This window comes from Callospermophilus lateralis, chromosome 11 (assembly GCF_048772815.1).
Source record: "Callospermophilus lateralis isolate mCalLat2 chromosome 11, mCalLat2.hap1, whole genome shotgun sequence".
NCBI lineage: Eukaryota > Metazoa > Chordata > Mammalia > Rodentia > Sciuridae > Callospermophilus > Callospermophilus lateralis.
In genome coordinates, this window is record NC_135315.1 from 5836327 (window position 1) to 5852282 (window position 15956).

The following is a 15956-nucleotide window of genomic DNA, read 5'->3' on the forward strand; positions in this document are numbered from 1 at the left end:
ATATAATAAATGAAAAAAAAAAAAGATAAAAAAGAAAGAAACATTTTGAACCCTGCATAGTGGTGCACACCTGTTATTCCAGTTACTTGGAGCCTGAGGCAGGAGGATCACAATTTCAAGTCCAGACTGGTCAACTTAGGGAGACCCCCGTTTCAAAATCAAAAGGGTTGGGGATGTAGCTCAGTGCCTGCCTAACATAAACAGGCCCTAAGTTCAATTCTCAGTACCAGGGGAAGAAAAAAGAAAAGACTTTTTTTTTTTTTTTTTTTTTTTGGTACTGGGGGTTGAACCCATGGGCACTTAACCACTGAGTCACATCCCTAATCTTTTTTATTTTTTATTTTAAGACAAGGTCTTGCCAAGTTACTCTGTGCCTTGCTAATTTGCTGAAGCTGGCCTCAACCTGTCCTCCCACCTCAGCTTCCTGTGTCACTGGGATTACAGGTGTGTGCCACTGCACCCAGCCAGATACTTTTAAAAAAAAATCTTAGTATTAAATAATTTTAAATATGATAAGAAATACATAACATAAAGTTTATCATTTTAACTGTACCATTAGTGACATTAAGTGCCTTCATGTTATTGTATAACCTTCACCACTAACCATCTCCAGAACTTTTGTTTTGGCTTAGTTTGTTTTTTTAAAGATACAGGGTCTCACTATGTTGCACAGGCTGTCCCTGAATTCCTAGGCTCAAGTGATCCTCCTGCCATAGTTTTCCAAGTAACTGAGACTATAGGTGTGAACCACCACACACAGCACATATTAGGAAATTTTCATCATCTCAAATTGAAATTCTGTAGCCATTAAGCACTATTACTCCCTTTCTTTTCTTCTTTCTTTCTGTAATCTGGTTTGGATTGCATGTCCTAGCACCATATCCACTACCCTGCATGCATCCTTGACACCCTTGGCCGCTCCTGGTTAAAAGAGACTATACCTGTCTGAATCTGCAACAAGGTAGATGAATTTGACTGGTCAAAAACACAGCTGTGGAGTGGGAATGTAGATTAGTGGTAGGGCACTTGCCTAGCATATGCCAGTCCTGGGTTCAATCCCCAGTATCTCAAAAACAAACAAACAAACAAACACTCGACTAGACTGAGTAGTCTATTTTAAGTTGACAACTATAAGTTTGAGTGGGCCCTCTGCACTACCTGTGAAGTTTCCTAAACCTATTGATCCCCTACAGTTTAGAAGTACAGTTTCCTCAACTCTCCTGCATGGTTCCCCCTCTCTCTCCCAGGTATTTCTCATTCTCATTAAATTGAGAAAAGAGAAATTATCAGAATAGCAAGAGCTCATCTTCCCAATACCACTGCCACCCAGTGATCTATATCTGTTCTCATATATGCTTCTTTGGTCCATGAAAAATGGGTGAAGTTCAAAGATATTTCTCCTCAATTTCTTCTTCTCTCTTCTGTATCCAAGATTCCCCTCTCTTCCCTTAAGCATACAAAGCAGGCTACAATAGAGACCATATTTAAAATTCTTTCCTTGGCCCTCCAAATCTGAGCAAGCAAGCACTCTTTGTTTTGCTCTATTTTGTAGCAGAATTCTTTCTTTCTTTCTTTTTTTTAAATGATGAGAGAGAGAGAGAGAGAGAGAGAGAGAGAGAGAGAGAGAGAGAGAGAATTATTAATATTTACTTTTTAGTTTTTGGCAGACACAACATCTTTGTTTGTATGTAGTGCTGAGGATCGAACCCGGGTCGCATGCATGTCAGGTGAGTGCGCTACCGCTTGAGCCACATCCCAGCCCCTTCTTTCTTTTTTAATATTTATTTTTTAGTTTTAGGCGGTCACAATATCTTCATTTTATTTTTATGTGGTGCTTAGAATCAAATCCAGTGCCTTGCACATGCCAGGCAAGCGTGCTACCACTTGAGCCACATCCTCAGCCCTGCAGCAGAATTCTTAAAGAGAGAGAAAGAGAGAGAGAGAGAGAGAGAGAGAGAGAGAGAGAGAGAGAGAATTGTTGCTCCCAATTCCCTTCCCCTCATTGTCTCCTTCTCCCAAGTGCTTTTTGACCTAGACTGTCAACACCAGTAATCTCCGTCTTGCCAAATTAAGTGGTTGATTCTCAGTTCTCATCTTATGAATCCTCTTTAGTAAGCTGGACAGAGTTAAATGCCCCTTCCTTTTAGAAATATTTAATTTTTCACCCATAAAATGGGCATAAGTCAGCCAGAGATGTGGCTCAGAGGAGAGCACTTGCCTAATGTGAACAAAAACCTGGTTCCAATCTTTTTTTTTTTTTTTTTTCTTAAAGAGAGAGTGAGAGAGGGGGGGAGAGAGAGAATTTTTAATATTTATTTTTTAGTTATTGGAGGATACAACATCTTTGTTTGTATGTGGTGTTGAGGATCGAACCAGGGCCGCACGCATGCCAGGCGAGCACGCTACCGCTTGAGCCACATCCCCAGCCCGTGCTTCCAATCTTCAGCACAGCAGTAAACCAAAAAACAAACACTAAAAGGGGCACAGGTCATGATATCATCTACCACATATGCTTGCTGTCAATACTAAATAAAATAATGTGTCTAAAGATGTTAGACTTTTGAAAATATCAGTTATAGTTGGACACAACACCTTTATTTGATTTACCTATTTTTATGTGATGCTGAGGATCGAACACAGGGCCTTGCATATGCTAGGCAAGGACTCTACCACTGAGCCACAACCCCAGCCTCAAAAGATGTTAGACTTTTTATGGATTCAAATTAGTGTGACACTCACTAGCTATTCTATTTTATTCTATTATATTTATTTAGCACTGCTGGGGATTGAATCCAGGGATGCTGTACACCAAGCTACACCCCCAGCACCCCCTCCCATTTTTGTGGTGCTGGGGATTAAACCCAAGGCTTTGTGCATGAACTTTATCAACTAAGCTATATCCCCAATTCAGCCCTTTTTTTTTTTTTTTTTTTAAGACAGGGTCTCACTAAATTGCTGAGGCTGGCCTCAAACTTGTGACCCTCCTTCCTTAGCCTCCTGAGCAGTTGCAAATTATAGGCATGTGCCACTGTGCCAGAAAGAATTTATTCATTAAAAATTTTTAAATATTGTATATGAGATTTTCCATCTGAATTTTTAAACTATTTACTTATTTATGTTAGGTTTAGTGATGCATGCTGGGATTAAAGATGTGTAGCTCAATAGTATAGCAATGCCTAACATGTGCTAGGGTCTGGGTCTAATCTGAAGAAGAATAATAAGATGTGTGGGTCAGGGTTGTGGCTCAGTGGTCAAGCGCTTGCCTAGCATGTGTGAGGCACTGGGTTCAATCCATGGCACCACATAAAAATAAACAATAAAATAAAGGTATTGTATTCATCACAACTAAAAAAAATAGAAAAATAAGATGATGATGAATAACAAGGAGGAGAAGGAGAAGGAGAAGAAGAAGAAGAAGAAGAAGAAGAAGAAGAAGAAGAAGAAGAAGAAAGGGATGGAGGGAGAGAGGGAGGGAGGAATAAAGAAATAAGGAAGGAAGGAATACCAAACATAAAGAATAAGTTCGGGGGGTGCTGGGGTTGTGGCTCAGCAGTAGAGTACTTGCCTAGCACATTCGAGGCCCTGGGTTCGATCCTCAGCATCATATAAAAAAATAAAATAAAGATATTGTGTCCATCTACAACTAAAAAATAAAATATTTTAAAAAGTTCTGGGGATCTAGTATACAATATGGGTGATGATGGGTGTGCTCATTTGATAATCATTATACAACATATACATATATCAAATCATCACAAGGTATACCTTGACTTTATACTGTCTTTATTTGTTGATAAAATATTTTTGTAGATAAAAATATAACAAAACCATCTTTGTAGAAACTTCCTAGTGTTCAGTTGCTGATGCTTATTTCTCATAAACCTAGGAACATGGGAAATTTACATCTTTGGGATGTGTCACTTGCATTTTAGTGCATAGCCAAATGGAATTGACTCCATCTCCTTAATGAATAGAATGTGTCCAAGGAAACAGATGTAGGAACTGAAACAAAAGAAATGGAGAAGGGCCAGCCTCCTGTGGACTTGACTCTGGCATCATTATAGAGAGATGTCAGGACCAAAGGGACCAAAGTCCACTTGATTATCTGGACTTTTTGTTGTTGTTGTCATCGTCATCATCCATGGACCTTTATTTTATTAATTTATTTATATGTGGTACTAAGAATTGAACCCAGTGCCTCACACATACCAAGCAAGTCTGTACCACTGAGCCACAACCCCAGCCCCTTATTTGGGCTTTTATTTTGTGAAATTTATTTACATTTGGGCACTGAGAAGTACCATCCACCTAAACCCAGACCCAGACCACACCAAGCACTTTCCTGGCATTTCCCAGCCACGGGCAGCATGAAGTCCCAGGGGACAGCACTTAAGGAACAAGCCCCCAACTTCTTTCCCACCCATGGCAATTAACATCTGCTTCCTGTAAAGGAAATGGCACACTGGAGGATCCTGGAATCCCCAAGAGTCCATTAGTCTGTAAGCATTCCTTCACAAAGACTGTTCTAAAGACGTCCAGCCTCAGAATTACCTGAAACTGCCTATTTAAAATTCATATTTCTGGGTCCCTCTCAGGCCTAATGAGTTGAATTTCTCTGGGATCCTGGAACTCACATTGTAAACAGCTTCCAGGTGACTCTCTTTTTAAAATTTGAGATTTGCTACATTTGAGAATTGTTGACTTTCCCCCATCTTAATAGCTTGCTATTTGGTCTAGAGGGGCTTCAACCTGGCTCTTTCTATTGAAGTGCTATTATTCTTCCAGACAGCTCAGGTACCACCTCCTCCATAAGTCTTCTTGGACTCCCAACCTCAAGTTATCTCTGTCTCCTAGACTCCCTTAATCTGAGTCTCAGTGCTCCTAGAGCCTTGTCATGCTGATCAGATTATTAGGGGGCTTGGTTTTATCACCACAATTACTTTACAGATTGTTAGTTTAACACTGGCTTGTTAAAAAAAAAAAATCTTTGTGATATATGAATGATTGAAATTAGAGGCACTAGACCACTGAGCCACATCCCTAGCCCTATTTTGTATTTTATTTAGAGACAGGGTTTCACTGAATTGCTTAGTGCTTCGCTTTTGCTGAGGTTGGCTTTGAACTCTCAATCCTCCTATCTCAGCTTCCCAAATTGCTGGGATTACAGGCCTGTGCTCCCTGCCATTGTAGATAGATACAAAATTTTCTATTATAGCTATTTGTATCTGTTGTAGGTAGATACAAAATCTTTTTTTGTATCTATCATTCATAGGTACACAATAACAGATATTTTATTATATACAAAATAGCTATAAAATTAGATACAAAATAACTAGATGATACATACAACTTTTGTTGAGCATTAACAATTGTTTCTCTGCCTTATCACTAAGATAAAGGGAATTGAGCATTAACCCTGTGTGCAAGGTTTGGAACTAAAAATCATTCAATTAATTTTTACTAAGCATCAATACTATATGCTTTGACCCCTAGTTTTAAGCCTTGTAAGCAGTACTGTCACTCAATAAAATTTAGTTGAGTAAATAAACAATAAAAATAAATAATAAAACAGACTTTGGGAATGGCCAAACAGAAGAAAGAAATGAAGGGGTGGAAAGGAGATATATTATAAGAAACAAATAACAAAATTTATAGCTAGATTCTTCATTGTAACTGTTATTTTATATGAAAAATGAACGCTGATAGGTATTTTAGGAAAAAATAGGAAACTTTGATATTAATGTATTTTAGTGATGACTGAGCAAAGGACCTATAAAGAACCATAGCATGTCTTCGTCCTCTTCTCTCTCTCCTCCTTTTCTTCTTTCCCCTCCTCCCTTCTTCTTTTCATCTTTTTTATAAAGCTCTCTCCCTTTCTTTACTATGACCTTTATTTAATATTCCTTCTATCTTCCTTCCATGTTTTAAGGCAGCCAGTCAATTTGGCTATTGTTGGGGTGTATGCCTGCCAGGCATCCAGTTGGATGGATCAGGCAGCCAAAGAGCACAAGATATGGCTCCCACTTTGACAGACTCATTCTAAAGGGCAGAAGGAAAGTGAATGCATTTTGTTTGCTAGGGCTCCCATAGCAAAAAATATCCAATCTAGATGGCTTAAACAACAAAAACTTACTTTCTCACAGTTCTAGAGGCTGGATGTTCAAGATTAAGGCATTGGTAGGTTTGGTTTCTCCTAAGACCTGTCTCTTTGGCTTGCTGCCTTCAAATGTATGTACATTCCTGATGCACCTCTGTGTCTAAATCTCCTTCTTTAAAAGGACACTAGTCATATTGAATTAACAATCCAACAGACTCATTTGAATTTAATTATCTCTCTAAAGGCTCTAGGTTCAAATACAGCCACATTCTGAGGTATGGGAGGTTAGGATGTCAACATATGAACTTTGGGGCACAAGTCAGCCTGAAATACCAACTTACAAAAATATAGAAAAAGAGCAAAGATGGGGTGTGCTGCAGCTCCTGAGAACATACTAGAGCAAGCAGATCACCTGGGGAGGCTTCACAGAAGAGATAGCAACGGAGTTGGGTGTTAAAGGGCAGAGAAGAGCCTGGTGAAGATGAAGAAGGCAGGAAAAGAAAGCATTCAAGTCAAAGGAGCACTATGTACAAAAACTGGGAGGTCAGAGAATTGTAGTTTTTCAGAAAAAAAATATAAACCTTTCAACAGATAGGGATAACCAGGCATGGGTAGTTTCACACCTGCAGTTCCAGTTATTTGGGAGGCTATAGCAGGAGGATCTCAAGTTCAAAGCCAGCCTCAGCACCTTAGGGAGAATCTGTCTCAAAATAAAATTTTAAAATGGGTTTGGGGTATAGCTCAGTGATAGACTACTTGCTTAGCATAGGTAAGGTCGTGGAGTCTGTCCCCAGTAGCCTGGATCCTCCCCCCACCAACACATGCATACAATAGTGACAAAGCAATCAAAAGGAGATGACTAAGAGTTGACGGGCATGCTGAGGACCCTGGACTCTATCTGGGACCCCATGATTTTATTTGTGTTTCATAAAGTCCACTCTAGCTGCAATGTAGTAAATGCTTTAAATGGGCTAAGGTGACCCTTTAGCAGGCTGAAGCAACCCCAAGGAAGGATGGTGGTGTTCACCAGGTCAGGGATAGGAACAGGATCAGGATGCTGAGGAGGGGGGGTCACAGCACTTGGGGCACATTGCTTGGTTCTGCATCAGGAACAACCCTCAATTCCTGAGAGGAGTACTGGCTTACAACTTAAGCAAAGGAAGTTCCAGAAGAGCTTCCAAGATCAAGTAGGCAAATGGAGTAGAATTTCAAATGACCAAGATGAGGCTGTCACTGACTGTGGTTCCTTCCCACTAAAGAGAAATGTGGACATCTCAAAGGATGTGCCTAAGACAATTTGGGGCCTCTGAGGCTCAGTAAACTCTAGAGCAATTACCAGTTCTAACCTGCAGGTGGAAGCACTATACTCACACAAAATAAAGCCAGAAACCCTTTCAGGTGATTAAAAATGACCATAAACTTGGAGAGGAAAAAGAGAACTCTTGGTGATTATTTTGCATTCTGAGGCGACTGATGTGGCCAGTTTGCAACTAGCAAGTTTTGCTACAGTTACAACAGGTTTTCTTTTCTTTTCTTTTTTTAAGAGAGAGAGAGAATTTTTTAATATTTATTTTTTAGTTTTCAGCGGACACAACATCTTTGTTTGTATGTGGTGTTGAGGATCAAACCTGGGCCAAATGCATGCCAGGGGAGCGCGCTACCGCTTGAGCCACATCCCCAGCCCTACAACAGGTTTTCATACCAGGGTGTGACTTCTACTTAGTCACCCACAAATGCAACATTTTGACACAAATATTGTTACTTTTAAATGTTCACTTCCCAATCTGGTCCATATGCATATGTTTTTATGTAGACATACTGAGTCTATTTTATAATGGCTGCATTCAAAAAGGAAGCACACACCTCTTTTTTCCTACTTCTCTTGGGCATCTGATCTTTTTTGAGATCTCCTTCTACTTTCTTAGCTTCAAAGACGACTACTGCACAGAAAAGTATTCATGTTTTTATCTCTTTTCAGCTTGTGTTATTTATTCATCCATTTGTTAACTTCATGCTCTGAGCTGGGTCCTGAGATATATGTGAAAAGGCATAGTCATGTCTGTCCCAAAGCTTGTAGACCACCATGGCAGGGTGGGTGGACAGTTGTGGGACAGCAAGCAAATGAAGATGCAGTATGATCAGAAGTATAATAGAAATTTTGAAGAAGTCCTAATACTAATATGAAGACCTAAATATAGGGGAGAAGACCCACTGAGTAGAGGAAATTGTATGTGTAGACATAGGGACATTCAAAAGATCATAGCACCTTCCGGAAACCATAAGTGGTTTAGGATTGGTGGAGTTTGTGTTGGCTAGGGGCTGAGAGGATAGGGCTGTCAGGCAGGGGCTGATCTTTAAGGGCCTTAAAATGGACTTGACATATTATCTTGTAGATGATAAATATCTTAGTTCCAATCAATTTTCCACTTTACAGCAACAGTGATAAAATATTCTGAAGAAGAAAATTTAACTGTGGCCCAGCCCTGTCTCAGTAGCCCATAAAATCAGTCCCATGAGCTTCTCTGTTTCACTCAAATGCCATGTTCTTCTTTCTCCTGGAATGCTTTCTTTTTCTCAGGCTAACCATGGTCTCAGGCTAAAACTCACTCCTCTGCTTTCCTAATCCTGGAAGAGGTATGCTCCTGCTATGTGCTCCCCAAACCCATCATATTCTCAGTACCACTTATCATATTCTCAGAGGTGTGACTTCCACTTCCAGCTGCAAACTCTGGGAAGGGCTGTCCTGTGTGCTGTAGAACAGATGCCTGTAAATGTTGGGAGAATGAAGGAATGCATTGAGCTTTTTAGCTGCATACTGGATATTTCCACCTGTATGGCTCCTGAAGAGTTGAACTTTATATTTCCCAAACTGGGTCATCATCACCTACTCACATGGCCCCCTTCCCGTTCCTATGTCCCCCTACCTCCACTCTGCTATTCCTCTTTTCTTTGTATCACCTCTCTCTCCATGTGTTATTTCATTATTTTTCAGCAGAATGCCCAACATAGAACATATTCCTTGGGGTTGCTTCAGCCTGCAATAAGACAAAAGAGGAACTAGTGCTTAAGTGAAAATGGGAGCCGTGATTCTTTTATTTTAAATAAATACTTAAAACACAACTTGAGTTCTACAAGTGTCTGGCTTCTAGGTCTGCGTAACAGAGCCACCTCATCTGTGGACCCACAATGACATCACGATCCCTGCCCCCATAATCAATATATGGAATCAGGATACCAATGGCTGAACACAATCACAATGGGCCCCTTTTATAGGGTGTTCCCTAGAACTTTATGGACAAGATCTGACCAGGAAAAAGATTATTGGAATTTCTGAAGCGTCAATTTATTTACACACACACACACACACACACACACACACACTTTTTTTCAGTTGTCAATGGACCTTTATTTTATTTATATGTGATGCTGAGAATCAAACTCACATGCTAGGCAAGTGCTCTGCTACTGAGCCACAACCCCAGCCCTTACGTGCCATTCCTTTTGCCTGATATGCCTTAATTTCGGTTCCTCTGTCGGTCCACCTCCTACTCACCCTCCAAGACTCAGTTCCACATTGCCTTTTCTGTGAAGACATTTCTGCGGCGAGCAGAGACCCTGTCCATCTTTTTAACTTCCTCAGCATTCCCCCAAATAGTGAGAATAGAACTATGGCATTGTTTATCTTTTTATTTTCTTGCTAATTCTCTATGCTGTGAATTGCTTGAGGGTCACGATTTCTATTTCTCGCTTTATCCTCTATATCCAGCAAAGTGCTGACAAAGATTAGGCACGGTACGGTCTGTGAAAAAAAGCATCCTGCCAAGGGCAGGGGCCGCGCACGCTTGTGATCCCAGCTACTCAGGAAGCTGAGGCAGGAAGATAGAAAGTTCGAGACCAACCTCAGCAAACATGCGAGGTTCTGTCCCCAAATAAAATTTTAAAAAAGGCTGGAATGCAGTTCAGTGATAGAGCACCCCTGGGTTCAATTTCCACCGCGCACGCCACACACGCACACAGAGACAGAACGAATCCATGAATTCATTTAACACTGCAGTTTGTATGAATCGGATTCCCAAACAATTCAAAGATCTGGTCCTCTATTTGGAGTGCGCCATGGTAGGAGATCGCTCTTCCCTCCTGTCTCACTGCCTCGGTTTGATAGTAAGGGCAGGGAAAATAATCAGAGCGTGGAAAGTGTTATTCCTTCAGCGCAAAGCTGTGTTTATCCGCTGTGGCACTGACAAGAGTTACAGCGACCTGGGGCGGAACCACGCCGGAGCCACCTGCTGTGGGGCGGCCTGGCGCATGCGCGTAGGCACACTGCAAATCTACCTGCGGGGGCCCGGCCGAGGAGGGGCGCTTGCGCTCTGGCCTTTTCCGCCGGAGCAAGTCTCGCGGGGGCGGGGCGGGGCGGGGCGGGGCGGGGCCGCGTGGGGAAGTTCTCGCGGGACCCGGACGAGCAGCGGAAGCGAGGCGGCTCTGCTGCTTCGGCTACCGGGCGGCGGCGGCGACCCAGGCTGAGGCGGTGACGGCGGCGGGAGTGGGCGCTGCGCTCGCGGAGCAGCAGCGGGGTCGGCAGCCGCGCGCAGCGCTGCTGAGGAGCGGGGCCGGCGCAGAGCGAGCAGCTGCGCCACGGTGAGTGCGGGCGGCGGCGCGGAGCGCGGCTCGCTGCCTCTTCCTCTCGGCTCGGCAGCGGGCGGACCGGGCCCAGCCTGCCGAGGGCCGCTGGGGCTCAGGACGAGGAGCAGATCGCTGCGCTCCGGACCCCACGTTTCCCCCTTTCCTTCCAGGGGATCGCCCCTCCGGGTCCAGGCAAAGCCTCGAACCGCGAGGAAGAGTTCGGGGTTCCCCAAGGAAGGCTCTTGCCCTGGTCGCGAGGGTTTGCGCAGGAGCCCAGGAGCAGCCGAGAGGAGAGGGTGCTAGTTCTGTGAGTCAGGCTGACTTAGCCCGGGAGGCGGGGGATTCGGTGCAGGCTGCAGACGTGCTGATTGATGCTCCCTCGACCTGCACCGCAACACGTCACCATCTCTTGACTTCTTTGGGCCGAATTTTGTGCGGAAATCCACCGTGAGTTGCAAGGAGCCTATGGCGATGCCTTTGATGCTGGCATTTTTCTCTTTAAACGACTTGAAAAATATTTGTCAAAGAAAATAAGGAGCAGCAGGTTGGAATGCTCGAAGGAAAAGATTTCTGCGCGAGAAGGCGTTGGGAATGCTTGTTTGCAATGCTGTCCTTATACGTACATGATTGTAAGCCCGATGAGTTAAGGCTCGTTTGGAGAGTGTTCTAGGCTGGCTTCAGATGCTATAAAAGTGCAATTTGCACAGGAGCTGAAGTGCACTTGTGGTATGTCTTTTGGTACTGTTGACACTCCGAAAAGAGAACACGAGAGAAATTCACTTTAGTCTATTTTGGCTTTCCTACCCCTTTTTCACATTGTACTTTCCCCGTTATTGCCTTCCCCCTGCCTCTATCCCACTGGGGACACGAAATGCTTGCTTTTGTAACGCTAGTCATTGTCCCCCTCCCCCCCCCCCTTTTTTTTTCTAAGCTACTTCCCCTTCCTCCTTGCTGTCTTCTGAGGCATAATTTTTAGAAGTTTCTGACCTTTGGCGCTGCTCGTTTTCTCCCTCCTTTCAAGATTCTCCTTGCATTTTCGGGGAGATATCCTCTATCCTGCTGTTATTCCTTTACTTTTTAAGCGCCCACTGTGTTCCTTCAGCCAGCCAGAAGGGTTGCTAGAGAGCTATGCCAGACTTCGATTCTCTCCCTGGGAACTGGGATTCAGTTTATCCATAAGTAGTCAATACTGCTAACCTGGTCACAAGTGTAGTTTGCTTATTTATGTTTTAGTTATTTTTCTTCCTTCACATTAAGAATATGCTTCTGTTCCTCCTTACGTTTTCTTCCTGTCTTTTTTGTATTAGTAAGGAAGATTGAGTCAGTTTGGGGCCTTTAGGACTTCCTTTTCCAAAGGTAGTTAATGTTCAAAAATGAAAATCAACTGTAGATCTATACTAAAATCAAATGAAGATAACCTGAAAATTTTAAGGGAACAAACTTATTTCACTGATGATTTAAGCCACTGCTCTTTGTAATAGTACAAATTTATTCTTTATCAGTTTTTTTAAAAAAAATTTTTTTAGTTATACATGGGTACAATATCTTTATTTTGCTTATTTATTTTTATGTGGTGCTCAGGATCGAACCCAAGGTCTCACACTACCACTGAGCCCTATCAGTTTTTTTTTTTTTTTTTCCTTTTTACCTTAAGGATCTTTCTCAACATGTTATAATTGGCTTTTGTTTGTTTTGTTTGGGGAATCCAAGGCAGGACCTCCTATGGTTGACCTACACCTTAGCCCCTGTTTTGTTATTGTTTGGGGAGTTGAACCCAGGGAAACTCTGCCACTGAGCCACATCCTCAGCCCTATTTTGTATTTTTTAATGTTTTTTTTTTTTTTTAAAGATGTTGATGGACTTTTATTTTATTCATTTATTTATATGTGGTGCTGAGAATCGAACCCAGGGACTCACATGCTAGGCAAGTGCCCTACCACTGAACTACAACTCCAGCCCGCTATTTTGTATTTTAATTAGGGATAAGGTCTCCACAGGGTCTTATGAGCTGCTTAGTGACTCATTTTTGCTGAGGCTGGCTTTGAATATGATCCTCCTGCTTCAACCTCTGGAGCCTACTGGGATTATAGATGTGTGCACCACGCCCAGCCCCCAGTCCTTTTTTATTTTTATTTTGAGACAGGGGTCTCACTAATTTTGAAGTTGGCCTCCTTGCCTCATCCTCCGATTTGCTGAAATTATAGGCATGTGCCACTGCATCTGACCCACATTTGTTTTTGATAGAAAGAAATACTTTAGGGGGCAGGGTTGTAGCTCAATGGTAGAGCACTTGCCTAGTAAGAGTGAAGCACTTGGTTCAATCCCCAGCACCATATAAAAATAAACAAGTAAAATAAAGGTATTGTGTCCATCAACAACTAAAAAAGAAGAGGAAATACCTTACTTGCCCCTTCCTGTGTTTAAAATTTTTCTAATCCCAAGATTTTTTTAAAAAGTTAATTCTTATAATCAACTTTTTAATTTTTTTTTTAATATTTATTTTTTAGTTTTAGGTGGACACAATATCTTTTTTTTTTTTAATATTTATTTTTAGGTGTAGATGGACACAACACAATTCCTTTTATTTTTATGTGGTGCTGAGGATCGAACCTGGGTGCCTCCTGTGCTAGGCGAGCGCACTACCGCTGAGCCAAAATCCCAACCCCTATAATCAACTTTTTTGACACAAGTGCAAGCATTTAAATGCTTGGGGCATACTTTTTCAGTTGGTTATTTTGATTTGAGAGAATTGCTGGGTTTTAAGTTCTGCTTGTTAATGGTACTTAGAAAAATTCCCCCCCAAATGGTACTTATGTTCCATGTGTTCAGCAGCAGTTGTAATTGTTACATAAAGCAAAAGAGCAATAGAGTTTGAAGAAATTGAGTAGTACAGGGTGGAGAGCCACCATGCTCTCCTGAGAAAAATTATTAGTTATTCTTTTTTTTTTTAATGTTTTAGTTTTTATTTTATTTTATTATTATTTTTTTTAATATTTATTCTTTAGTTCTCGGCAGACACAACATCTTTGTTTGTATGTGGTGCTGAGGATCGAACCCAGGCCGCACACATGCCAGGAGAGCGCGCTACCGCTTGAGCCACATCCCCAGCCCCTGTTTTAGTTTTTATTTATTTATTTATTTATATATATATTTTTTTTGAGAGAGAGAGAGAGAGAGAGAGAGAATTTTATTATTTATTTTTTAGTTATTGGCGGACACAACATCTTTGTTTGTATGTGGTGCTGAGGATCGAACCTGGGCCGCACGCATGCCAGGCGAGCGCACTACCGCTTGAGCCACATCCCCAGCCCCCTGTTTTAGTTTTCAGATGGACGCAACACCTTTATTTCATTTTAATTTTTATTTATTTATTTATTTTTTTATGTGGTGCTGAGGATCGAACCCAGTGCCTCACACATGCTAGGCAAGCGCCCTACCACTGAGCCCCAGCCCCAGTCCCTGTCCCTATTAGTTATTCTTAATTAAAGTGCATTTTCTGGAATGTAAATCAAAATTTTTGTTTATATCATCTTTATAGTATAGCAGTGATTTTTAAAATTTATATGCATAAACCAGGCGTGGTGATGCACACCTGTTATCCCAGATATTCAGGAGCTGAGGCAGGAGCATCACAAGTCTGAGGCCAGCCTCAGCAACTTAGTGAGACCCTGTCTCAAAATAAAAAGAGCTGGAGAGAGAGCTCAGTGATAGAATGCTTGCCTACCATGAGGCTCTGTGTTCAGTCTCCAACACTGGAAAAAAAAATTATATGCATAAGAATCACCTGGGGATCCATCCATTTCCGCCCGCCCCCCCCCCCAGGCTTGGACCCAGGGGCTCTGTATCCTGAGCCCTTGTGATCCTCCTGCCTTAGCCTCCCAAGTTGCTGGGATTATCCAGTGTGCCTGGATACCTGGGGATCTTTTTAAAATTAGGTTTCAGCTGAATTCCAGCAAGCAACTCATAGTGAATCAGTCTCTGAATGGAATGATTTCAATGCAGAAGGTCCAAGAACCAATACTTACAGAATGCAGTCATAAAATAATAAGACCTGGGGCCTGGAGGTGTAACTCAGTGGTAGAGTGCTTGCCTAGCATACATGAGGGTTGCTTGGGTTCAAACCCTAGTGTCACAAAAATAAATAAACTGGTGTGAGACTTAAAATGACATTTTCTCTATATTTTAAGTAAATATTTAGAATATCCTAATATAACTGACTCTAGGTGTGATTAGTGGTTGTTCCCTCCCCATACTGGGAATTGAACTCAGGGTGCTTTGCCACTGAGCTACACCCCTGACTTTTTTATATTGTTTTTTGAATCAGGTCTTGCTAAATTGCCCTGGCTGGCCTTGAACTTTTGGTCCTCCTTCTTAGCCTCCTGAGCAGCTAAGACTATAGATAGTGCCTGGCTGTGTAATTAGATTTATATATTTAATTGTTTTTAAACTACAGTTTTGTAAAAATTTTTTTAGTTGTCAATGGACCTTTATTTTATTTATTTATATTTGGTGCTGAGAATCCAACCCAGTGCCTCATACATGCTAGGAAAGTGCTCTACCACTGAGCCATAAACCCAGCCCCTATATGTTTAATTTATCTGTTTTTTGTTTATTTGTTTAATGTGGTGCTGAGGATCTAACCCAGTGCCTCACCCTTGCTAAGCAAGCACTTTACCACTGAGCTGCAATCCCAGCCCTATGTTTAATTTTTGATCAATCTTAGGACTGTGATATGGATTGATTTACCTTGAAGTTTATCCTTTTTTTTTTTTTGTCTGTGTGCTGTGGATTGAATTTGGCCTTGAATGTATAAGTGTTCTATCACTGAGCTTCCTCATCATTCCTAAGTTTATACTTAATGACCATTCTTTTGTCTACCAGAAGGTCCTTCTGAGTCTACATTTGTAGAAGCAAGTTCTAGGTTTACTTTTACAACATATTGACCAGTATTTGATGGTGTTAACATCTCTTTTTGCCAGAGACTCTGCCAAGCCATTTGCAGCAGGCACTTTTTTTTCAAACTTTGAAGCATTTATTTATTTTTCCTCATCACCAGTCATGGTTTCTGTCATGATTTTGAATGGTCAAATTTTCTCTCTTCAGGAATTTTCACAATTTTCTAAATTGTGAAATTTCAGGTTTTACTTCAGGTTCACAATTTTTAAATTGTGAATTTTCAGATTTCACTTAATTTTTCCCTGAAGAGAGAGACTAACATCGTGTGGAGAACTTCAGTCTT

The 15956-nt window shown here is 41.6% G+C and overlaps 1 protein-coding gene across 1 annotated transcript in view; it reads left to right on the forward strand.

Moving 5' to 3' along the window:
• The first annotated feature begins 10555 nt into the window (after nt 1–10555).
• The window catches only part of Grb2 (growth factor receptor bound protein 2), a 68136-nt gene continuing 62735 nt past the window's right edge, over nt 10556–15956 (forward strand). The window contains exon 1 of the mRNA XM_076869784.1: nt 10556–10732. The gene's annotated coding sequence lies outside the window, so the exon portion shown is untranslated. The remainder of the gene's footprint in view (nt 10733–15956) is intronic.